This window comes from Leuciscus leuciscus, assembly GCF_965113295.1.
Source record: "Leuciscus leuciscus genome assembly, chromosome: 4".
NCBI lineage: Eukaryota > Metazoa > Chordata > Actinopteri > Cypriniformes > Leuciscidae > Leuciscus > Leuciscus leuciscus.
Window position 1 is genome coordinate 38035997 of NC_138728.1, and position 27164 is coordinate 38063160.

Genomic DNA, 27164 nt, shown 5'->3' on the forward strand with positions numbered 1-27164 from the left:
GGACTTTGGAAAAGCACAATAACAATATGCTGATGTTAGGGCTGGGACAACGCATCGATGTAATCGATGACGTCAACGCAAAAAATACGTCGACTCAAAATACTGTTTTCACTTATCACAAAATATTAGCCATTTTCATGCCTTTTGCAAGTTTCATGCTTTCCATCTTCAGAAAGATCTTTCTTCCTCCATGGTGCATGATACATGTGATGTCCTTATTAACAATGTGGAACAACCTCTTTAAGTAGGTTTTCCATTTACCCTAATAGACCTGGCAAACTACTGAACAAACCTGTCTCAGATTTAGACCAGTTATCTAAAAAGATATGAGAAATGAAACAACAAACACATTTGTATACAGAAATCCTATAGATAATGTCACTTGCATAATAATTTGGAACACATATGTCCACACTGGATGAACTGCCGTGATATCGCTGGATCGAAGGCTAGCAAAAAATGTCAGTCCAGTGTAAGAAGTATTAGATCAAATTTCGTTCAAAGTCAGTCTCCGCGTGGCAGTAATATTTAAGGTTTGAAATTTATGTTGCGAAAGACATTCTAGTGTGGACTGTTTTCTCCTGAAGCCAAAATCTAAAACCAACAGGCCAAAAAGAAAGCAGAATGCTGCATATCTAATTTAGGACACCTTTTGCAAGTAGTGGAACTTTTAAAGGATTTTTCAATGCTTTAAAAAAGATCTAGGCTACATATAGTAAGGCCTATCCGTTGATAATTTACAAACATGTCAAATAAATCTTGACTGAATATATGAGCATGAATATGTTCATAAATTCAGTAAAGATTGATTTAAAATGTTGGTTTGAGGACTCCGACAGAACCAGGCCTGGTAATAATTATCTCCTGCCATGTTAATTGTCCCCAAACGCAATGAGAGCACAATCAATAAACCAGAAAATAGAGAACATACCATTACATTTACGTTTTAATCAGTAATATTTTAATTAACATCCATGATTTAACTACAAAACTTTTCATTTGATAATAAATGGTCCTTATCTTCGATAACCTAATTGGGTAACCTATTTTTCAGGTCACCTTGATCATGTCTGCACAGGTTTATTGCCTGACTAACGTTACTTCAGTAGGCTATGTTTACCTTAAGTTTTTTTTTTTTTTTTTTCAGTTCACATTTCAATCAATATTAAGATAAGCATAGGTACACAAATCAATTAAGAAAAACAGACTTACCAGTGCTGTCTCAATAAAAAAAAAAAAAAATATATATATATATATATATATATATATATATACACTCACCTAAAGGATTATTAGGAACACCTGTTCAATTTCTCATTAATGCAATTATCTAATCAACCAATCACATGGCAGTTGCTTCAATGCATTTAGGGGTGTGGTCCTGGTCAAGACAATCTCCTGAACTCCAAACTGAATGTCAGAATGGGAAAGAAAGGTGATTTAAGCAATTTTGAGCGTGGCATGGTTGTTTTTTCACATGGGATTTTCACGCACAACCATTTCTAGGGTTTAAAAAGAATGCTGTGAAAAGGGAAAAACATCCAGTATGCAGCAGTCCTGTGGGTGAAAATGCCTTGTTGATGAGGAGAATGGGCCGACTGATTCAAGCTGATAGAAGAGCAACTTTGACTGAAATAACCACTCGTTACAACCGAGGTAAGCAGCAAAGCATTTGTGAAGCCACAACACGCACAACCTTGAGGCGGATGGGCTACAACAGCAGAAGACCCCACCGGGTACCACTCATCTCCACTACAAATAGGAAAAAGAGGCTACAATTTGCACAAGCTCACCAAAATTGGACAGTTGAAGACTGGAAAAATGTTGCCTGGTCTGATGAGTCTCGATTTCTGTTGAGACATTCAGATGGTAGAGTCAGAATTTGGCGTAAACAGAATGAGAACATGGATCCATCATGCCTTGTTACCACTGTGCAGGCTGGTGGTGGTGGTGTAATGGTGTGGGGGATGTTTTCTTGGCACACTTTAGGCCCCTTAGTGCCAATTGGGCATCGTTTAAATGCCACGGCCTACCTGAGCATTGTTTCTGACCATGTCCATCCCTTTATGACCACCATGTACCCATCCTCTGATGGCTACTTCCAGCAGGATAATGCACCATGTCACAAAGCTCGAATCATTTCAAATTGGTTTCTTGAACATGACAATGAGTTCACTGTACTAAAATGGCCCCCACAGTCACCAGATCTCAACCCAATAGAGCATCTTTGGGATGTGGTGGAACGGGAGCTTCGTGCCCTGGATGTGCATCCCACAAATCTCCATCAACTGCAAGATGCTATCAGAGCCCGTCTACGGAGAGCCTTGGCACTTCCTATTAGCCCCATTGTATCGATCTTGGTTGCAGTTCCATTAGAATTCCACTGGAGGTGATCGCGGGCGAGTGCAGACTGAATGGGAGTCTATGGGGCTATACGGCTAAATTTGTCTCTTTCACCCGATTGCCGTTGAGAAATCTCAGATTTTATTGTAGGTTTTGCAACTTCAACATGGGTTATAGGTCGAAAATTGAATGAACGAGTACTTATGTCCTTTCGATTTCTTACAGGTTGAGTTATTGTTGCCCATAACACGCTAGCATTCTGCTAATGAACGCTGATTGGTCAGTGAAGGACTGATTATGACCAGAGATACCGCTTGATGGCATCGTGGCATCCGAAGCAGGACCAGAAACAAACAAAACAAAAACTCTTCTAGCATGTGTATTTACTAGGGATGGGCATTCGATAAAATTTTCTTAGTCGATCGTCGGGAGAATTAACGATCGACTATCGATTAATCATTCATATTTTTTATAATAAAATTAATTATTTAACTTCTATAATTCAAAAATGCAATGAATACAAAAATACAGCGTGTTTTTCCTCAGAGACCTTTATTACAAGATTAACTTGTGGCAGACAGTTAAACTACGTGCGGTGCTCTAAAGCAGCGGAACCTGCAGCTGCGAGAATCATGTTAAACAATAACTTAAACAAAAAAACATAATAATACTTGACAGATTTTGTCAAAATGTAACTAAAATTATCCACGCTATAAGAAAGAGGGTGAGAGAACAATTAGGCTAACTTAACAAATTAGGCTAGTGAAAAATAACTAACTTTAGTAACTCGCAATCGCATACAACTTCTGCACCAGTCTACTGATTTTTGTTGAGAAACAAGAGCATGTTGACATGATCTGGGGTCAGACGCGACCGCAACCTGGTGACCGTCAGCCCAGCCGCCGAAAACACCCGCTCTGAGGGGACTGACGTTGCCGGGATACACAGGTACCTCCGCGCTAACTTGGCCAGCGCGGGGAACCTTATTCCGTTCACTTTCCACCAGTCTGTAGGTGTGCAATTCAGGGGTGGGGGAGTCTCCCTCAGAAATTTCTGAAGTTCTGCTTCAATACCAGCCTCACGTTGAGTGGTATAGTGATCCCCAAGGAGTTGTGCCATAGCAGATGACTGGGAGGTCGCGACTTCAGTGTTTGCGCTCCCCTCGCCCGTGTCAGACAACGCAGCCTCGACTCCCCCAGCCTGTTGGATAGCCGCCCTATCGGTCCCCACCGCCTCTCCCAGTTCAACCAGTTTCGCATTAGCAGCCAGTCTCTGTGTTGGTGTAAGAAAGCCAAGGTGTTTGTGACGAGGGTCCAGCATTGATGAGATCATGGGGGCGAATGACACAAACTCACCAGCCTCAATCTGTATAAATACATGATGGGGAATCAATAATCAGAAAACGTTGTATTTTTTTGTTGTTTATTTTATTTTATTCATTCGTAAGAGTAACAGTTTTATTCTTCGCGGGGCTTATTGCTTAAATCTAAATAGGTAACGAACTAACGAATAAATGTACAATAACGTTATATTTGTATTATTTGTTTTATGAATAAAATAAATATTAAAATAAATATTTTTATGGAGTAACAGTTTTATTCTTCGCGGGGCTTATTGCTTAAATCTAAATAGGTAACGAACTAACGAATAAATGTACAATAACGTTATATTTTTATTATTTGTTTTATGAATAAAATAAATATTAAAATAAATATTTTTATGGAGTAACAGTTTTATTCTTCGAGGGGCTTATTGCTTAAATCTAAAAAGGTAACACGCAGATAACAGGTAAGTATCCATGTAATTATGTATATGTAAACTAAGATAAAAAGTTTAGCTTACATTCATTCGTTGGATGAGAGAGGAACGCACTTTTGTCTTGAATTCGATGAGTCTGGGCCCGTCTCCTTCACTGCGCATGAGGTGGATATTGATGAGGCCGAAGGTGACGGGATAAGTGTTCGAGATGGAGACGTCTTTCTCTGCAGACATAACCGTGGTGGCACATTTAAGTGCTGACAGCACGGGCTGTGTGTCCTCCATCAGCTGTCAGTACTCATCCTTCAACTCCAGGATCCTGGCATCTTGAAGCTTGGTCACGGTTCGGTCCGACAGCACAGCAACAACAGCCCACCGCTGCTCCACCAGCCGATCAAACATCTCGCACACGGAGTTCCACCGTGTTTTACACGACTGGGTAAGCCGGTGAGTTGCGAGGCCCATTTGCTCCTGTTTCTTTTGCAGCGCTTTGGTTGCTGTAGTGCTGTGATTAAAGTGGCTAACGAGTTTACTAGCCGCTGATATTACCCGATAAAGATACAGTGCAAATCCGTCATTTATGGCCAACTGGAGGGTGTGTGCAAAGCAGGCAACGGAAATCCAGGGCACTCTGGTGGGACTGTTGGCAGCTACAATATTGGCCGCATTGTCATGAACGCATGCAATAACTCGGCCTTCAAGTCCCCACTGCTCTACAGCTCCATTCATTTTCTCAGCGAGGTGGTCAGCTGTATGCCGGCCTGGCAGGCTTTCTGTGAGCAGGACCGCTGAGTTCATTTGCCAGTCATCACTGATGTAGTGGCAGGTTATGGTGATGTAGCTCTCAGCTGTTAAAGCGGTCCAGCAGTCTGTAGTTAGAGCAACTCTCTCAGCTTTGCTCAATTCTTTTAACAGCTGCTGCTTTCGTTCTTCGTAGTGAGTTTCTACCAGTCTAGTGATGGTACGTCGTGATGGAATTTGATATGCTGGTTCCAATAAATGTATCAGTTCTCGAAAACCATTGCCCTCAACAATACTTAAGGGCAGAATATCCATCTCAATGAACTTGCAGATCCCTTGGGTAATTTTCTCTGCTCGTTGTGCATCACAGCTCCGAGTCCGTGCAAACGCCGACTTGATGCTAGGTTGAGAGTGAGACAGAGCAGGATGCACCGCCACCGACCAGGGACGGATGCTCTTTATTTAAGTGGTACATCATCTGCGTCGTGGCTGTGTTGTACTTATACATTGCATCGCAATGTTTGCAGTGAACTATTTCGCCTTTTAAATCAAAATGGTCCCACGCCACACTTCGCCGTGACCTCTTCATGATTATTTTGAAATCAAAACGGAAGATCACAGATAACCGAGTATGGTGTCAAATATTGCCCCCGGGTGGTAAAATGATTAATTGCTACCACACAGTGAAATTCATTTAATTGCTTCAAGACTCACACTACGCAACGCAACCTGCATTAGATTTAAAAAAAATGCATTAGATTAATCGACAACAAATTAACGTGATCGACGAAATTCTTAACGATCAATTATCGATCGTCGATTAATCATGCCCATCCCTAGTATTTACCTGTGTCAGCTGTGTTGTCGATGCCTCGAGAGAAAAGAAAGTGCCGAGCGCGAAAGCACCAAAGCGACTGAAGGATTGCCGTCAAGCAGTATCTCTGGTCGTACGATGTGTATGACGTCATTGACATTTTAAAAGACTTTTTAAAGCAAATAAGTGACTCTAAAAAATCTAACACCCAGCAATGTGTAATTTCTTTGCATCTCCTTTCGAAAACAACATTCAAATTACTAGACAAAAAATTATATCCTGAGAAAAGTGGATTTTGATGGTTTAGCGTCATAGACCTCCATTCATTCTGCACTCGGCTGCGAGCGCCCCCGCATGGACAGAGACGTGTTACTGCAGCCAGTCCAGAAACCGGACGTAACCAGAGAGTGCCAATTCTCTTCCTATTAGACATTCTCTGATGCTATCCTATCAATATGGGCCAACATTTCTAAAGAATGCTTTCAGCACCTTGTTGAATCAATGCCACGCAGAATTAAGGCAGTTATGAAGGTGAAAGGGGGTCAAACATAGTGTTAGTATGGTGTTCCTAATAATCCTTTAGGTGAGTGTATATATATACACAAATAAACAGTTCCTTCTTCACAACTCATCAATAAATAAACACTATTAAGTTTTCGAAAAAATTTGAGTCAGTGTAGCACACGACAACACTGACCCAAGAGAGCAAATGAGTGAAGAAATAATAGTTAAGTACTTTATGCATACGTTTTAAGCTGCACTGTAAACGATATTAAGCTTAAAAAAAATTAAAAATCTTAGTACTAATTTCCCCTAGCTTTTTCTTGTTGACTCAACTTTTGTAAATAACAGTTATACGAACTGAAAATAAGTTGTCTGTCATACAAAAAAAAAAAGTTTAGTTGAGTCAACTTGGCATAATTTGTTTCCTGGAGAGGTGCAACTATTCTGTAACAAATCTTTTGTAGTTGAGCCAATTCAAATTTTTTTTGTCTATTGGAAATCATTTGGTCATCACCATTTTGGTGAGGAGTGTTTCCTTTGGTTGGGCAGTTTTACTCTTGGATATTTGAGTGAGTTTGTGGTCTTTGTAACAGTGTTTACCAAAACACATAATTTGTTGCTAAGAAAAAGAAACCAAGATAATCAAGATTTCATCCTCATAAACTAGAATAAATCATTAATCTTATTTCTGACCAAAATTTAAAAAAAAATTAATTAATATTTTAACAGCAAAACTTTCTTGCAGCAGATTAGACATTCTGAATTCTGATTTTAAAATACATTATAAGGGAAATTTTATTTTGACACACACACACAGACATCAAGAATCAGCATATGAATCTCAACAATGGTGACATGCTTCATGCCACAATGCATGCTGGGAGCCACCATAGTATTAAAATCAGGGCTCCCAGCATGCATTGCGGCATGAAGCATGTCACCATTGTAAATTAGTCAAGGGTTTTTTTTTTTTTTTGGATGATATTTTTACAATGTGGATTTTTGCTGAACCAACACAACAAAATCAGTCATGCTTTTTAGGATAAGCTGTCCCTAGAAATATCCTCCTCTTATAGGACATTCAAAATGTGTAGAGCAGAGTTCCCCAGCACCAGGATTGTAAAACCATTGGTTGGAGGCTACACACATTTCTCTCACCACACACACTTTAATTACCACGTGGATGGAAATACACCCTAAATAAATATCTGTAGCCTACATACACATATTTAATTAATGAGATTTAATATTTATTTTATTTGGACCCATGAACTACAACAAATCTCTGGTTTTCATTTTGGAAATTTGGTGACCTTATAATTTAAATGTATGTATCTTCTTTACATGTATGTTTTTTACTTTCAATCTTTTAAATTACAGCTGAGCTTTGATATCCTTAAAGAAGGACTTATTGTTATTTTGAAAGCTTTCACCAGAAACTTCCAGTGGTTTCCATTTACACTTAGGAAACTGGTAATGGCATGGTAGTTTCTAAAGTCCACCTGAAATAAAGGTTTGATACTTTCACTTTAGTATTTAAAAATATGTTTCCATATTTTCAGTGTATAACAGTACATTGACACCTTTTGCAGAGTCTGTCTGCGTACTGTGAACAAGTGAAAAAAGCTTTTATTTTATTCAATGGGAGGACGGCAGTAGACCGGTGGCGTTATTACTGATGAGCGACTCCTGCGCTACGCACCGGTCTCGTGTATCTCTCACGGAGGAGCGGAAGCATTAAGGTGGAGCGACGACAGTGAAGAGAGAAAGAGAGAGAAACAGACCTGAACTTTTGTTGTGTTTTGTTTCTGTTTTGTGTGGTCAGCAGTCGTCCGCGAGGGGCTGCAGGCTTATACTTTCAGTTTTATATTTGTTAATTTATTTATTAAAAGTAGTTAAATATTCGGTTCCCGCCTCCTTCTTCCCACAACATCTTACCTTGTTACACTAATCTTTCCTCTATTTTTCTTTCTTTCTAATTAATTTGTCATTCATTCTAACAATTGTTTCATTCTCTCTTTCTTTTAAACTAATCTTTCTTTCTTTCTTACTAATCTTTCTTCTTTCTTTCTTACTTTCTAAATAATCTTTCTTTCTTTTCTTTCTTTCTTTCCAACTAATCTTTCTATCTATCTCTTTCTTTCTTTTTTATAACTAAGTTGGCTTGAAAAAGATATATATATATATATATATATATATATATTCAACCTTTTCTATCTCCAAACAATTTCTATCTATCTATCTATCTATCTATCTATCTATCTACAAACTATATATATATTTTCAAACTATTTATATCTATCTTCAAACTAATTCTGTCTATCTATCTTCACACGTTTCTATCTATCTATCTATCTATCTATCTATCTATCTATCATTTCTAATACAACTATTTTTCTATCTATCTTCAAACTATGTATATATATATATATATATATATATATATATATAAACTATTTCTACCTATTTATCAACTATTTCTATCTATCTATCTATCTATCTATAAACTATTTCTTTCTATCTATTTATCTATCTTCAAACTGTTTCTATCCATCTATATATGTTCAAACTATCAATCTTCACACTTTTCCTATATATCTATCTTCAAACTCTTTCCATCTATCTTCAAACTGTTTCTATTTATTTATCTATCTATCTTCAAATTGCTTCTATCTATAAACAATTTTTTTTCTTTCTATTTATATATCTATAAACTATTTATTTCTACCTATCTATCTTTTAAACTGTTTCTATCTATCTAACTTGTTTTCCATGATGATTTCATTAAGTGTATTTATACACCTTTAACTAATAAATGGCTATTCCAGCCTTCATCTTTAAAATAAAATGTTCAGGTCCTACTGCAATCAATGTGATATTGGAAAAATTGATACCTAAAATTAACAATTGAAGTGGCAAACACATTTGTGTTATTTTAATGATTTTATAAAATTTCAATTTGATTTCAAATGAAAGTAACAATTTTAGTGAGCAGAAAGATCAAATGAGTAGTCATCTCTGGAGGTTTAATTGCACTAAGGTAATGACATTTTCTAGCCCCTGCCCATATTAGAACTTTTTGCATTTTTACTTTAATAGTTTTCCACTTACATTCTGTTTTCCTGACATAAGTCTCTACCACCAGCGAGAACAGATGTAGAAAAGCCTTATAAAAAAAATAAAAATAAAAATAAATAAAAAATGTTGGTGTTTTGGTATGCATTATAGCAATTACCTTAATTTGGCTGAATTGTTCTGATATTTGTCTCTTCATTTTTAGGTTTATAAGGGCTCCTTCCAGACCGACTCATCACTAAGATGAATTCCCAAGAAGCTAGCAAGAGAACTGAACCTGGGGAGACCGTTATAGGCTACTTCCATTCTGTGTCGCTTGTAAAAATTTCCAAACGAAATAATCGGTACTTCAATGCCGTCTTCCAAATTGATAGGTATGAGTACCTCAACACTGTGGTGTTCTCTCCAGAGAAGCACAACCAGGTTTCAATGGCTGCACGGAACAAAACGGCTGTGAAGGTTCACAATGCCAGGAAAAAAATTAGTAAGTATACAGTTTCCTCTTTCTTCAGTAGTCAATTTCAGTTAACTTTCTGTTACAGATGTTGTTTTTGTCAGACTCATTTATAAAGAAATCTATGCTATTAGAAATGTCTATAGTTTTTGTTGAGTGGATAAAAGTGAAACTGTTTCTGGGTAAACTTCAATTAATATGATTGTAAATTTTACATGTCTACTATTTACAACCAGCTATTGGTCATCCCCTTGTTTTTTAGTAATACTTTTAGTAAGGAAATATGCTATTCAGGAACTTATTTGTAATTTATTTTTAGATTGAAAAAGGACCGTCATTATTAGCCTCTTTTTTTTAATGTGTTTGTTTTATGCACTTTGTAGGCCTGACAGATGACAAAACATTCGATGTGATGATCAATCGGGAGAGCACAATCGATGTTACCGATGTAACGTTCCCACACCTACCACCTAGATCCTGTTCTCAGCTTACAATTGCTGACATCAAGACTATGCCACCTAATCAAAAGGTATGTATCATTTCAAAATGTTTACCATTATTATATATTCATTATATATGGCACACAATGTATAAATACCTTTTTACTCAATATTTTAATACAGTTCTATTGTGTCTTACAGATTTCAACACTGCCAGCAGCTGTTTACAGCATTATACCAAGTAGCAGCACAGTTAACATTCGGGGAACAGACTTGGAGTGCAAGACCTGCTATGTTGCAGACTCCACCTCGTGTATTGAGTTAACTCTCTGGGACCGACACACTGAGTTGGTAGAAGATAACTGGTCTTACACTTTCACAAATCTGTCAACCAGAAAGCACAATGGAAACCTCACTCTAACCACAACATGGCAGATATTTTCACTTTAGTATTTAAAAATGTTTCCATTTTTTCAATGTATAACAGTACATTGACACCTTTTGCAGAGTCTGTCTGCGTACTGCACCTCGATCTCCAGCCATTATCACACCAGCGAAATAGTGCTTCAGTCAAGTCAAGTCATCCTCATTTATATAGCGCTTTTAACAATGGAGATTGTTCAAAGCAGCTTTACAGAGATAAGCTTATAATTTAAGGTAACAGAGATTGTTTGGGCTCATAGCTGTCAACCCTCCCGTTTTTTCCGGGTTTCTCACGTATTTTAGCTCTTTTCCCGCTGTCTTCCCGTTTTAGTATTTTCCCGTAAAATATCCCGTATTTTTACGCTCTGATTGTGTTAACTCAGAACACGCAACTATCTGTGTCTGTGAAGTGGCTCGCACTTGGGTTGCTAGATCTCCAGTAAAGCAGGTGGCAGTATACAGACAGTAGCTTAGGCTACTATCGAAGAAGAAGAAGAAGACAGTCGCAGCCGCAGCGGCGCGGGCGCGAGGAAGAGGGAAAAAGTAGCGGGAAGTGAATTTCGAAATGATCAAGGAGAGTAGAGTAACGTTAGATGAGTGTGATGTGCGATGATGGATCAGGACGCCGACGGCCAAAATCACAGAATTAACCATCAATTCTTTGAGTTTTTTCTCACCCTGTCTCCCAACATTAACCCCCTGGGGTCGGCGGTATTGTCGGCGATACCAGCTCGCTTTTTTTTTATCAGTGTAAAAGAGACTCATAAATACTCTGTTGACTTTGATTTTCCATAGGAGTTTCATACATCAATCGATCCTGTTAAGTGTGTTTTTTTTTTTGTGTATTCTCACAATAAAAACAAAATGTTGTGCTTTTTGCCAAATAAAGAAAAATAAACACGAAGCGAGTTCTGCCTTCTCTCTGTCAGTTAAGTCCATTCTGAAACGCGTCCAAAAATTAACCATAACTCAGCGAATACTCAGTCAGTCACACAGGCATGAAGCTTGAATTCTCTTCTTTTAAATGAAGTAATTTTTATAAAAAAACAAATATTCTCAGTTTATGTAATATGAATGGGGAGAACTCCCTCTCATGCGGAACGTGTGTAGCCTGATTTAACTAACGTGACAAATGTAAAAAAAAAAAAAAAATCCTCGACCGGCCCAAAAGTGAAGCGGCCCACCGGGAATTCTCCCGATTCTCCCGATTACCCACCCCGGGCCTGGTGTGAATGAATGAACAGCTTTTACCAAACTCGTAGCTAAGATGAGTAAAAATCGACTACAAAAATCAATATCTACTTTCTTTGTTTTGTTTACTTTTTTATTTATTCTGAGTATTTACTGAGTAAATCACCTTTAACGGTTTAACAGCTTTATGAGGTGACTGCAGTATTTAGTAATTAAATGTGTTAAAGGAACACTATGTAGCTTTTCAACCTTCATAATATATTTCCAAGACTCTTGTGATGGTACATCGACTTACAATAGGTTGAATGACACGTCTGCCATAGCCTGACGGGGTCTGTATCGCTTTTACTGGCACTATGTAACTTCGGGGTTCGGGTAGTAACCCAAGCACAAAAAGAACTACAAAATTCGACTGCTTTACGGCATACGTCACTTCCCCCACCACTTCCTCAAATTTGGACGTGAGCATTTATATACTGACTATGGACGTGAGAGGCCAACCAGCGTTTTTTTTTGGCTTTCGTGCGTAAGTTTTTGTCATGGGGGTTGTTTACACCTGGCCACTTCATGCGTTTTCTCAGATCGGATAGCTATCTGATCGTGAAAAGACCAGGTGCAAATGTCCTCCGAAACGCATTCAAGACGGATTTGAATCCGACCGCTCAAACCACTTCAGGAGGAGATCTGAGACGCATTCCAGACGAAACTGGACAAGTGTGCATCTGGTTGTTGAAACCACATATGTAAATTGTAGCCTACTCCTCCCCAAAATGTAAAAAAAAAAAAACAAAAAAAAAAAACATGTGAGAGCGTGTTATAGTCTATATGTTATATCCAGATATGACGACGCCTGGAACACGCATCACCGCAGATGAGCATCGATTCATCAAGACAACGTGCAAACTATCGCAAATCAAAGTGAAAGTAAGTCGCAGACGCTTAACACACAATCATCATCATTAAAAGTAAAGAAACGAAATGATCTTACCAGGGCTGTTGCCGCTCTCTCTTATTGCGGTCTTTGATTTTGAAATTTTAGCTTATGACCAATAAAATGCAGCTCATATCTCGGTGACGTGCACTCCATTAAATCTGCATATAGCGCGAGAATTGAAGATCGGATTTAAATCCGTTTCGCAAAAACACATTTATGTGATCAGGTGTAAATGGAATCGTTTTGATAAATCAGAAATCCGATCTGAGAAAACGCATTTAGTGGCCAGTAAATAAATCTCTTATTTGTAAACTTGTTTGCATTCTGTTGTATGTTGTTGCGCTTGCTTGTAGTATGTCATTTTTTTACATGCTGTTCATTCATCCATTGCTGATAATTAGACCAGTCCAATAATTTCCACATATGTCTAGCTAGCTTTCGATTATCAGAGCTGTTAACAGACTTGCTAACAAACACTCGTTTCTCTTACGTGTTTTTTTTGCGTTATGTTTTATTGCCTAGCTTGCCTCACGAACTAGTTTGCCAGCTGAACTCAGGTGTTGTGAGGTGTATTTATCATGTAGTCCTGAGGGATATCAGACGACGCTGTTGACGTTGATTCTTGCGATTATCATGAGAACAGTTTTCAATATCTCACATAAACATAAATAAGTTGGGGTGGAGGGGTATTTACGACAGTGCAAGTATTCCACAGCGACTCTAGGGGTCGCTGTTTGACAAAAACACAATTTCTCCACAGTGTGCCTTTAAATAAATCATAAGGAAAATAAAATAATGAAAATGGAAAGCAGTGTGTTAGATCAGTCGTTCTCAACCAGGGGGCCTAAAAACAAGCATTAAAATAAGCACAAAATAAAAGAAAACCATTACAATCATGATATTTCTTATTTTAATTCACCATCACAATGTTTTTTCCCTTTGAATAAGAGGCTTACCATACAATTCATATGGTAACATTATACATTTGATGTAGTTATTATTTTACATCATCTATTCAGGGATAGGCAACTTCAGTCCTGGAGGGCCACTGTTCTGCAGAGTTTAGCTTCAGCCCTGATAAAAACTCACCTGCCTTTATCTAGTAATCCTGAAAACATTGATTGCCTTGTTCAGGTGTGTTTAATTAGGGTTGGAGCTAAACTCTGCAGGACAGTGGCCCTCCAGGACCGGAGTTGCCTATCACTGATCTATATTATCTACATTAAAATTAACACATTATTTCAGGATAAAAAAATAAAAATCCTTATGCTTAATCCTTGTCCAGTAAATCATGAACAAATGGAAAAGGCATGGCCCGTTAGATGAACATGATTGGAAAACATGTCAAGATGAGGATGATTTTTTTGCTTAAAGAGAATATATTTTATTATTTTTTTAAAGGTAGTGTCTTTTATGATTTAGATTTTATTACTGTATTTTTAGGGATGCACTGATATCAATAAACAGCCAACACTGATAAGCAGATGAACCGATATCAGTGAATTGCCAATAAATGCAATACTACAAAAATAAATGAAAATTTTAAATAGGGCAAAAATTCAAATGCTTTAGTTTCATTATTTAATAATGCATTTTTATGCATTATTTTATAGTCAATAATAACATTAATAATTGTATCATTATTATTTAATTTGCCAGTGAGCGTTATGTGTTAGTACGTTTCAAAGTTACTCTCAAAAAAAAATTGACAGTTTCCTCCGCTTCCACGTACACGTACTTCGTAGACGGTCCCCAGGGCTTAATTTGAGCCGGAACACGCCGGAACATGTTCTGTCACCTCCGACGTTGGATCCGGCACCTCCCGTGTCACTATAGAAAATTAATTGCCTAAATGAAAAAAACTAAGATACACTAAGTGACGCATGACTTGCGCTCTTGTTGTGCTAGTTGAGATTGTTGTTAGCCTCGATCGTTTCACTCAGGGGAAAAATGTCAAAAAGACAGCAAAGTTTGCTTAACTTTTTTAAATACGCTGGCCAGTCAGATCCCAAACAAGCAAAAATCGTTTCCGCTGATCAAGAATGTGGAGACCACGGTGGACACAGCAGTAGTATCGACATAATATCTCGTTATTTCGACATAATAAGGGGACATTATAATCTGCATTAAGCCACATTAAGCGTTCTTATAATGGTTTTCTATGGGAGGAAAATGCTTAACGTGTAATTGCGTTCATATTCTGGGCAAATCTGATTTTTTGTACATAGCATAGCCTACTTTATGATTTTAGTATCATAATGATTAATAAATGCACGCACAATTATCCGTGAACTTGATTTCAACAAATGCCTTTCAACTGAGTGCAAAATTCAGAATTAAATGAATGTGCAGCAATTTGTACAAATAGAGAGTAAGCGCATTTAGTTTCATATTTGTTAAAATATTATAATGTTATTTTTTTTCCATTTATGTTGATTTATGAAAAGTGACCAGCATGAGTAAGATAGGATGCGCAATATGAGACATGGAGTGAGTCAGACATGATTTTGACCACTTCATTAAGTTATGTTTTGTAGAAAGCCTTTCTTTGAAGTGAATTTCGTTTTGTATAAATTGTATCTTCATTTTAATACATTTTTCATCAACCAACTGCCTTAATAAAAATCAATGCACGCGTCACCGGATTTACAAATGCACATCTTGCTTGTTGCACACACACATATTATGTCGGAATAATGAGATATGTTGAAATAACATTATTATTAATAATAGCCTACATCAGGGGTAGGCAACCTAAGGCACGCGTGCCAACACTGGCACGCGGAGGGTTAATCGCTGGCACACAAGCAAATGCGAGAGAAGTGTATGTATTTCATTCAGATAAAGTAGTCTAGTTTTATGCCGGTCAAATGCACTCGGGCTCCCCATGATTAACATCGCGCAACATCAGCATCACACGTGCACACGGAAGCACATGTAGGAAACCTCGTGAATTACGGTTACGGCCGTTTCACGCATATTTTTTTTCGCCGTAGGCCTACATGTTAATCCACACCGGGAGCAGGAGCAGCGCGTGGGTGCCCAACAGGAGCGTCGCGTGAGCAGCAGTGAAGCGGGGGTTTCGCCACCCAGTCTATTTTGTCTGCGCTGCTCACGCTCAATTTAAAGCCCCCTTTCACACAGAGATTACAGAAAATACACGGATAAAGTGACCCGAGATTTGACCCGGGTTCGTTTGATTTTGGTTCATTCACACTGCCAGTGATTTTCCGGAATCAGAGAGTGCGTTCTCACACAAGCCGTAAAGACACGTGACATCGATGTAACTTAAAATGTCTTAAAGGAGAACTCTGTAACTGTAGCGAACTCTAGTCACTTCTTCGCTGATTTTCCCTTTTGTTGTCGCATGTTTTCCCCACGAGCTCCCCCTACAGCTGTGGGGGGGCGTATATTTCACAACACAGTCGTAAAAAACTCACTTGCGGCGGCCTCCTCCCCCTCTCTACCTCTGCTCATGTGCGTTTGTTTTGATCGGAGCAAGCCAACTGTATCGTGTGGAGCTATGTCTACCGAGGTGGGTCATCTGGTAATACATCATACATGCGTGTGTGTTTATGTCGAATTGCCGTAAAGCAATTTGTGTTTCGCGCTCGTTCTCGTTCTCGCTTCTCACGAGACTTCCAATTTCACTTTGCCGGGACGGCAGTGCGCAAGTTGCAAGGTTGGTTTTCCGCCTGGGAACGCTGGGGGGAGCGGGGAAAGTCACCAATATCACCAGAACAGGTTGTTTAACCATCCAAATGATTTCTAGACAGTTTTATTAAGTTAAAAAAGTTACCAAGTTCTCCTTTAAGTTTGCCTATGAGCTGCGATTTCTCTCTCTGATTCGATCATAAACTTGCGCATAACGCATCGTTTCACTAGCTGGCGAACGATCCCGGCTTCAGCGTCATCACTACGACACGGCATTATTACGGATTTTGTTCACACAGGACTCTTTTCGTTCCGAGACTGAACACGGCAATGTTACTAGGTCCCCAACCCGGCATCAATCCCGGGTCGTGTTTGCATTCACACAGAAGGCAAAGCGCTGTGTGAAAGGGGCTAAAGTGAAAGCACACTTTTGATGGACATAAATTTGATTCCAAACAAAAGTGCCCAAAATGCACAGAATGTGCATGTCTAGTGTGTTTTAACAAGAACTGGATTAGGTTATGTCAGAAAAGAAAATTAAGACTCAAAAATATTTATATAAAATGTACCCATTTAAACTTGTTTTTATTATTCAGTTTGGGTAAAAGGATATGGTATTTTATATAAAAATATATATATATAGAAAATAAATATTTGTGTGTGCTGTAAAGTAGTTAGAAAAAATGAAATCGGAATCGGCTAAAAAAAATCGGTATCGGTAGGTCAAACTCAATGAAAAATCGGAATCGGCCTAGAAAATTGTAATCGGTGCATCTCTAGTTAGGAGTTATAAATATTATTAAATTGTCTATCTAAATCTAAAACAAATTTCAAGAGAAATATTTAAATTTCTGTACTATTTCTGTGTAAGCCATTATGAAAATGTAAAATGTTTGTGTATTTATATGAGTGTGTGTGTGTGTATATATATATATATATATATATAGGCTATGTGTGTGTTGTGGCACAGTAATGAACTTGGAAACTTAAAAATGGCACTTTATGACAAAAAGGTTGCCGACCCCTGGCCTACATCTTTTAGAATATTTAATTGAATGCTGAATGTTGCACTTGTTCAATTTAAAAAAAATTAAAACTTTAATTGTGATCATTAAACTAATTGAATATTAAATATTTAGTGGCCAAGTTTTGCGCAGCTCCCCGTCAATGATCTAGCACCCCCTCAGTACATGCCTTAAAAATAGGCAGTGTTTTTTTTTTTTTTTTTTGTTCCGTTACCCCCTAGTCCCGTTTTGAGTCGCCGGATCCAAAAATCATGTTCATGGATGAGATAAAGTTATATTTTTATAAATGTTGCGTTTAATGACATGCTTTTTGTGGCAAGGGGGGGCGTGGTTCAGTGCGGTCTGTAACGGTAGAGAGAGAAACCAGACGAGCAAGTAGGTCAAGTGCACATGACGAACCCCCTGTGTCTTATTACAGTATTATTGGGTAAATTGGTTGCAGAGAAAGAAAACCGGTGGATCCGAGCTCTCATTTTTTAACTGTTTTGTGCCGTCGCAGTTGCCACGGTGAATGCGCGTTGTGCGCGACTTTTGTTTGTTTTGTTTTATTTTAATAAAGTACCAGTCACGCCGATCCCTGTCTTCTTCCTTCCTGACTCTTGAACCTTATCACACTTTTATTTCATTAAAACGAATTAACAGCAAGAAAAGTAAGGTTTAATACTAAATTGGTCATCATAGATGTTACTGTATTTGTTGAATTCATTGTTGTGATAACGTGGCACAGTTTTACGTGTTCTAAACAATTGTTGTAAAAGTACATTCGAACATACCCACATCATTTGCCAAAATACTGATTAATCTTTATGTATAACACATGCTATATTTATTTACATGGCCATAAACACCCGAGGGTTGTTCCATAAAAGACGCTTAGAAAAGCGGGGATTAAACTCCAAAACCGGACTTGAATGAGCCTAACAAATAAGTTGGGGCTAAAGTGGTTCCATAAAAGGTAATTGAAGTTCACGCAATCTCACTAATTTGATCCAGGTTTATCTAGTCTAGATAATTGCGTGTGCACGCGTTTCTGAAGCAGCCCTAGAGGTCGATCGTGGATCAAATCGATCCACCATCAAACAGCTTATATTTTGTGCTGTTTTATGCATTTGTGACATTGTTTCCCCCCCCCCTCAGTGCAAAACTTACATTTTACAGTTATATTCTCCATCTGTAAATGTTAGAAAGTCGTGCAGATGTATCCATTTTTCTGCTAATCTTATATTGAACGAGCGCTGCTGCGCGCATGCACGCCAAATAGGAGCGCAATAATTTTGCTTGGAAAATTAATATGCGATATTTTATAACACTAGAAATATCTTCTAATTATAATAATTTATCTTTAGGATGTTGGATAAGTTGCAATGAACTTCTAGCGAACAGAAGTACTTCAGTAAACAGAACTTTTTTTAAGAAACTAAATATATAAAGATACAAAATATAGTTTTGGGTAATAGAACCTATGCTACTTAATACTGATGATGTATACTTATTTAGAATTCTGAGAATTACAGCTTTTAATGCAATAATTTTTTGGAGAAAGCAAGAATCCCCAGTTTTAAATGAATAGATTTAGTTTCTAAAGAACACTATGGAGAGGATAACATGAAATTAAGAGCAAATGTATACATTTTGAAAAGATATGTGCAACTCTAAAATCAAAGAATATTCCATAAAATAAAGGAATATATATTAGCCTACATTAACTACATTTTTATATAACCCTCCCTCCCTTTTATTTCTAGTTATTTGTTATTTAATTTATTTACTTATTTAATATTGAATATTTGATATTCAAATAATATTACTTGAATAACTATTAGGAATTATGTGTCATTATAAGAGTTTGATATAAATATGTGAATGTTACATTTTTATTAATATTTATTTATTGTTTTTTTGTCTTTTCCCCCTTAAATCATATGTAACCGGACCAGGCTAGTTTCCCAGCATAAGTTGCCAGGGTAACTGTGTTTGAACTATTTTAAGTTTGCTTTATGAAACGGAATCCACCGACAATAAGTCTGACTAACCAAAATAAGCCTGGCTTGTTTTCTAATCTTGTTTTATAGGACAGCCCTTCGACGTGATAAACAATGTCAATAAACTAAACACAAATCTAAAGCAATAATACTTCCCTTACATAAACATAACTATTACCGAATGCTACATTTGGAAAATATAAAATTAAGTATGCTTTGTCGACAGGACCAGCTGCAATCGGTAAAGAATAATTGTGTTCCATAACGACAGCACGAAACAAGCTAACGTTTGTTGCTTGATAGACGCTACAACTACAACTTCCGCATTTGTCCAGGACTCCACGCAGTACGAGTGGAAACCAAGGGTAACGCGGATATGACGCCATTGACTGGCGACTCCCAGCTCACCCCTGCTCTAACGCCCCGTTTCCTTGGTTAAAATCGCAATTTTCTCACGATTTAAAAATAGTTGGAAATATTTGGGATATTGTAAGTAATCAACTAAACAAAATATATAACACTGGCCTTGAGATTTTGGGATATTTTAATGCAAAAATCGTACATATTGTACCTTTAACAAGGAGATTTGCATGTCATTAGGTGTGTTCGACATTGGCTGCGGCTGGATGTAACCGATCGGCGAGAGTAGCCGCGTGCAGGCGAGGAGGGAGCTGTAAACGGAGACGTGAAGTCGGACACTTTCTGGTTCCCGTAGTGACCTCTCATGTGGTGTTTGCATACTTTACCTCAGCTGAAGTGAAATAAATGAAATTTTTGCCAAATAATGGCATACGTCACAGTCACGTGGCGTCGGCGCTGTATCAAGTCAGAAAAAATTTCTAACCGGCATGCACTGCTTCAAGTCAGCTGCCGATCGGTCTGTCTAGAGCTGCATGAAGTCGAACAAGCCTAATCTCTTTTGCGCGCATGGGCGTGGTCAAATTAAAAATAATGAGCAAGGGTTTGAGAAACTGGACATCTTGTTGGTTTTATACAAATGACTTAAACAGAGAATATTTGTTTTCAGTTTGAATCCGATCATTTAAAAGTACACACTTAAATGTGTATAAAGGTATATGGCTCATAAATGTGTGACAAGTATTCGCTGAGTTTTGTTTCAGTTTATAGACGTGCTCAAGAAAAAAAAGTTCACAGAGACGGAGAGGCAGAAAGCACACCCTGTTTATTTTCTTTATTTTACAAAAGCACAATGTTTTGATTTGATTGTAATAAGTGGACACATACAAAAGTAGACATCTCACAGATTCCTTTTTCATATTTATTTTTCTGTATGACCATAAATGACGGAGTAATTTAAGTTTATTGTGCTACTATGTGAAGAAAATCCAGCAAAACGCGCCTGCGCGTTTGCCGACCTCAGAGGGTTAACATGAACTCTTAGTTAAATGTCCAAGTTGTTCAACTTTAACTTAACTATACACAGTCAAACGTCATTTCCAGTACCTCTTTTCCTGTTACAATAGTGTGAATTCTAGCATCCACAAGTTTATGCACTCATACAGGCTCCATTCCACCGTGGGTTACACACACCTTCAAATATCTTGCAGACAATGCCCGATGTAGTGTTGTGATTTTTTTTTGTAGTTCCAGGCCATAGCATGGATTGTAAGCATATCCACAACGTGCTGTTGAGAGTAAATGTTGAGTGAATGTCATGCAATAAGCAATAAAAAAATGACATTAGAAGAGAAAAACAACAAATACTACAATCACCTCCTTTCGGCATGTATTTAGTTTGTTAAGGCCACAGCGGGAGAGGTAACTGTTCACCTGTTCAACTTCCTCCCCCGCAGTTGACCCTGCTCCTTCTTGGTTATGTAATCTAGAAGTAAGAAGACACGTAAGGGATAATGTAATGTCCGCCGGTCATTATCGGATAAAAAGTAAAGACAGGGCGAACCGGACCCTGACGCGCAGCGGAGGGACTTATTTTTTACGATGATACAGTTAAACATAATAAACACTGAACATACCTCCGTCTTAGTGGAATGTGCTGTAAGCGTGCATGACACTTAGGAAAGGCCTGATTGATGTTAGACCCTGGAGATCAGGAAGGATGTTTGCTGATTTGTGTAAATATGGCCAGTATTTACATATTACCTCCATGGCGATAAATCTTGGCTTTGAACTCATCAACTCATTCTGCAGATACATGGGGTAGGCAAAGATTTCACTTAGGGATATACAAATTGTATTAGACATGCAAATATCCTATTATTGTACAATCTAAAGAGTGCATCATAATGGGAAACTCAACTCATAAGCTGAACTAATACTGATAATTGAGATGCTTCTCGATATGATTATGGTATTTAGCTTTTGTCCAAAGCGACATACAAATAACAACAATACAAAGTTACATTTAACAGCAAACAATTTATTATAATCTCACCTCTGAACATATTAAGCGCTTTAAGGAGGAAACCATGCCGACACACCGCAACTTCCATGCCCTCTTTGTCCAACTTGATGGTCCTCCTAGAAGTCTCCTTCGCTGCTGTCCACGAGGAGCTCCCACATCTGCCTTGTCCAGGTATCTGTAATGTAAATGAAACACACTATAAACATACTGTATATACACCTTGCATTTTGAATTTGAGAGCATTTTTTCACCAATGCAAAGAAAATCTGGGCTGTAAAAGCATAGTAATTTAATTACCAAATAATTTGAAACCTGCCTGTTTCACAGGTTTATGCAAGACATCAACAAATGCAGACACAGATGTGTCTCCTGCGATAAATGACCCTTCAAAAAATGAAGAGTCAGAGCTGAGGAAGAAACGAAACAGAACATTTATCCATACTGAATATTGAATATTAAAAATCCAGATCAATCTATACTGGAAGAAACAATTTCACCTTCTGTTTCGGAGAAACCGGTACAGCTTCCTGTTGCCATCCACAGAGATTGCCAGCATGTCTGGGGTGCAAGCGGGGCAGGTGAAAGGTGCACCGCAGGACAAGTTAACTTCCTCAAAAGCACAATAGGAAAACTCCGGGAAGCTGCGCTGCAGGGTGTCCCCGCACACTGGTCCTGCATTATATTAATTGCTACTTTGGAGATGTCTGCATATGTTAAACAATTCTATAATATGGTGAACACTTACCCGCCCACCACACTTTGTACGATGCTCCAACACCTTTGCAAAGGCTTGTCTGGATAGCGCTGGCGCGATGACTTTCAGTTCTCTTACAGTGCTCAAAAGGTTGAGGGAATACAAAGTAGAAGAGCTGGTGGAAGCTGGCCAGTAACCACTGTTTACGAGGTCCATGAGCTCTGGAGCCCACTGCTGCTGGCATGTTTGGCATGCAAACAGTGGCTGGTGCATGTCATAACGCCCTTGGGTTATAAGAAAACAAAACCATGGATACTTGACTTTTTAGAAACAATCAGCTGGCAGACTTTTAGACACTTGGGATACATCTTGAGTAGAATCACACCAGCATAGTTCAAATAAGTATACTATTGTTGGATTATCATAATGACAAGCTGTGTTCTGTAATTTTTGAGTACTGTTATTTTCATTGCAAAGCAAAGCCAAAAAAGGGGGGGAAAGCTGAATATTGAAAAAATATCAGAGTGTAGAAATATTACCATTGAGAAAAGATCAGAGTGTAGAAATATTACCATTGAAAAAAGATCAGAGTGTAGAAATATTACCATTGATGGAAATTAAAATGACTGCTTTGCCAGGGTACACAGTTATGCTAGGGACTTCACAGGGACATTTTGGAGTAACTCTCACCATTGGCAAAATACAAGCTAGCAAAGGAAAGATAAACAAAAAATTAGCCTACTAGATTTATTAGACAAGAGTACAAAAGAGTTTTGCAATTACCTACTTTGGTTGAGTGAGCTGTATCCTCCCTCAAGCCTCTTACAAAATATGTGGATGGGGGGGATAGCTTTAAAAAAGCCCTCAAAGACTGACTCCCTATTGAGGAGTGGCCATCTCCTGTGATTCTCGGTATCGCAGGTTTCACAGAACCACTGATCTGGTAGAAACTCTCGGCATCTAGGAATGAAATCAATGAACCAATTTAGTCATTGAATCAACTCTTTGAAACAGCCCTGATTCCACCATAAACATGCAGTTTATCCGAAACATGAAGACATCAATTAGTGATGCACTCTAAGGCCCTGTCCACACGGAGACGCGTTTCGCTGTATACGTATACATTTTTTATCGTATTGGTGTTTCGTCCACACGGATCCGGCGTTTTCGGAGACTGAAACCACTATTTTTTGAAACCGGGTCCCAAGGTGGATAAATCTGAAAACGCCGCCCTTGCGTTTTCATGTGTACGGCCAATCCGTATATTTTGCGAAACGATGATGTCATCACACCAAGTGTCAACTAGTCAGACACCGTTAACTCACAGCAACTACATTTATGGTTTTTCATATTGTTCAACAAAGTTCTTGATTAAAAAAGAAAAAAGAAAAAAAGAAGCTACTGTGCCTAATATTATTGTTGTATACATACAGCCATAGTATACAGTGCGCAAGGTTTATGCGCGAGCTCCAAGTCTTCTTCTCCGTTTTTAGTGTATGTCTGTGGCAGAATTACAGCGCCACATACTGGTCTGGCATGTATACTACATCGTTTTGAGTCGGTTTCAGTGGTTTCGTGTTTTTTTTTTTTAAATCGGATAGGGAAAGCTCTGGCTTCGTGTGGATGTGGCCTAAAAAACGACAAAGTATGAAAGAACCTTAATGAGATCTCACCTAACAACCGCAGGCTTGCTGCAATGGCTACAAAATGGTTGGCCAACATCCTGAGTTTGGATGAGGCATTTAAGATGGAATGGCCTTGCCTCCTTCCATCTTTGTGAGGCTTGCTGCTGCCTGAAAGTCCATGATGATGACGCCCTCTGGATTTCAGGCGAGTCAGACATCATAGCAGAGAGGCTCTCCATGTTTTTTTCTGTAAAGACAAATATTAATTTAATAGACAAAGAACCATTTATATGCAGACCATCAATATGTCAACATGATTTCATAATAAAGGCTAAATATCTTGCCGATGCTTTCATTAACAACATTTCAGAACTTTTCCAAATCAACATTCCCACAGTCTAGGGCCAAATTCAGCATACTTTGAAACATGGATCAGGGTAAATTGTATCAATGTGAAAATTGAGATGGAATTCCATGGGGACAAAATTGAAACTACTACAAAAAAAGTGGTTCAATAATAGGACTCAGCCCATTGTGGACACAATTCGTGGCTTTGCTGATTTATAAGCAGTTGATGCGGGTACAATTGACCCTTCGCTAAGCCACACCCGAAAACCGCCATAGGCCAATCGTGGTTTAGCAGCCCGTGAGCACGGGAGGTCTGGCAAGATTTCGAGTTTTGCCATTTTTTACCAGGAGTTTGCGTGAATGGCAATCTAGTGTCCAATGATACAGGTGTTCCAGGATTTGTGGGAACCCTGCTTTCAGATCTGCCTCAAAAAATTACCTAATAATAAATCAAATGTATTTGTTCATATTTGACCAAATTCCACTTGAGGATCAAGACTGGCTGTAGGAAGCTCTTCAGTGAGCAGGTAGTTCTCAATCTGGTTGTGTGTAACTACAACAGCACAAAGAGGAATAAAACCAAGTTAGACCACCAATGCATACTTTTTTGGTTGAATCTACATTTCTATACATTTCAAATACAGGGGAAATTTCATGTAAAAAATAAATAACAACAGTACTTAGGTGAAATAAATGGTAATAATAGTACAGTTAACCTGTGGATGCAATACAATACAGTTATCAAATCAAATACTGCATAAACATATTTCACATGGTTCAACCTCATTATCATGGGCTCTGACTGGATACAAGTACATGTTTATTAAGTCTACCAGCAAACCAACTTGATTTCTTGACAATGATGTGTAACCAATTACTATTATACCAATTATTATTATTATTACCAGTAGCTGAGGCTTTGGGCCGTCCTCCACGCCTTCCCTTTTTGGGATTGGCGGAGGGGCAACTTGCCTCTGCTCCTCGGATTCTTTCGGGGTTGAAGTGAAAATCATGATTAGGCTGTTAATTTTTTTTAACAAATGGATATGCAATGGATATGAAAGACAACTCTTATCATACACTTTATACCCTATATATTTTGCGAAAAAAAACAAAAAACATTTCAAGAAAGAATCCTTGATCAATGCATTCAGTTTGGCTGGACCAAGGAGTTCAAACACCAACTCAAAAGTAAACACCCATTTCATGAAAATGTTTGACAATTGAGAGCAGGTAGATGCAATCACAGACTAAATGAGTCTGAGGTACCTAGGCTTATATAATAGCCTTATATAATACTGTTTTCTGCTAAGCAACAATGTGATTATTATAGCCTAAATATTTCTTCAACCATTAAGGTACAATGGACAGTTGTTTATTTTTTATACGTGGCAATACGTAGAATAGGACCCGATGTAGGCACTTTACTTCATGGCATCCGAAAATTCAACACCTAAAAAACACTTACTCTGGCTTTAGTCAGAACATGTTCTAAGCTCATTTCAAGAGCCATCCGTCTCCCCTCCATGTAATTGCCACCTTGATGGCCGGTGACAAGCGTAGTAGTCATCACAGAGACGGAGAGAAGGGCAGACAGAGATAAAGAGAGACAGACACTAAGATGGACAGAGGGGCAGACAGAGATAAAAGACACAGACAGAAATGAGAGACAGACCAAAAGACAAACAGTGCACAAATACAGATAGGTTGGCGCTTAAAAGGGCAGTTGGTTGTGGTGATCTACTAGGTAGGTTGGTAGAATCTAAAAAACAAAAAAACAACAACATTAGTTTAGGGGAAGGGAGTTAATGGGACGGAGACAATGAATTTACTTTACAATGGATAAAATATAACATTTTCAAAATGTTTTTGTGACTGGTGCAGCTAAAAATAACTTTTATGAGCACTGAAGATCTCAAAAACGAAAGCCTGAATCTCAGACTTATTAGCGCTAGTCGCGTAGACCGAGTTTGACAGGTGCAATTTTTTCTCAAAATCGCATGTTATTTTACTAGTCAAGCAAATCACCTTGTATTAACAGTAACTACTATTAGTACTGCCGATTTGCATCAAATGGAATTGCAAAAATATGGACCTTCTTTATCAATTCAATACAGAACATTATTACATGGCTTGGTTGAATTCTAAGGCATTATGCAATAACAGACCGTTGCTAACACCGTTGCCATGCATAGCAGAGCGTTGCCACGGATGCAGTTCTGTTCACTCTGAAGGGGGTCGCACACCGGACACGCAGCTCGGTGGCGCGCCGCGCAGCGCCACGTCTTTTAAATTCGAACACATTATTCTCTATGAGAGTACACACACCGGCGGCGCCTTTCGGCGTCTGTCCGCAGCGGCTCAGGACCGTGTTCAAAATCTTGCTGCGCCACAGAGCGCCATTTACATAGTTTTATATTAAATTTACATGTATGTGTCTCAAATCGTAGTTAATGTATATACGGACTTCACCCTGTGCTGCAATATACATTTAGTTTTATATTTATTTACAGAAATCAGAAAATTGCTGATGTTATCGGATTTTCAGGTGAGAGTTGTCCTAGGCGCGGCGCTGAGCTGCGGGTCCGGTGTGCGGCCGCCTTGAGTCTGGAGGACAGCTATCAATCCGCTGAAAGAAGTCGGATAATTAAACAGAAGTTTACGTTGCTATGGACGCAGGATTCCAACCGTAGAGACGGAACGGACTATTTTCTTTAGCGGAAGCAATACAATCGTATTTAAATCAATAAACTCCTTTTTAAAATCAATATTTTGT

At 38.3% G+C, this 27164-nt stretch overlaps 3 long non-coding RNA genes across 3 annotated transcripts; 1 reads left to right on the plus strand and 2 right to left on the minus strand.

Moving 5' to 3' along the window:
* Positions 1–9378: 9378 nt before the first annotated feature.
* LOC309496515 lies at positions 9379–10703 on the plus strand. The gene is made up of 3 exons (XR_014205145.1): positions 9379–9719; positions 10073–10218; positions 10331–10703. It is a non-coding gene; the product is annotated as an uncharacterized lncRNA (long non-coding RNA).
* Positions 10704–20689: 9986 nt separating this feature from the next.
* On the minus strand, positions 20690–21893 carry LOC309497325. Its single transcript, XR_014205497.1, has 4 exons — positions 21752–21893; positions 21333–21532; positions 21073–21181; positions 20690–20984 (listed from the first exon to the last, which is right to left on the minus strand). It is a non-coding gene; the product is annotated as an uncharacterized lncRNA (long non-coding RNA).
* Positions 21894–23102: 1209 nt separating this feature from the next.
* On the minus strand, positions 23103–25986 carry LOC309496233. Its single transcript, XR_014205072.1, has 4 exons — positions 25857–25986; positions 24864–24941; positions 24120–24287; positions 23103–23156 (listed from the first exon to the last, which is right to left on the minus strand). It is a non-coding gene; the product is annotated as an uncharacterized lncRNA (long non-coding RNA).
* Between the last annotated feature and the right edge of the window lie 1178 nt (positions 25987–27164).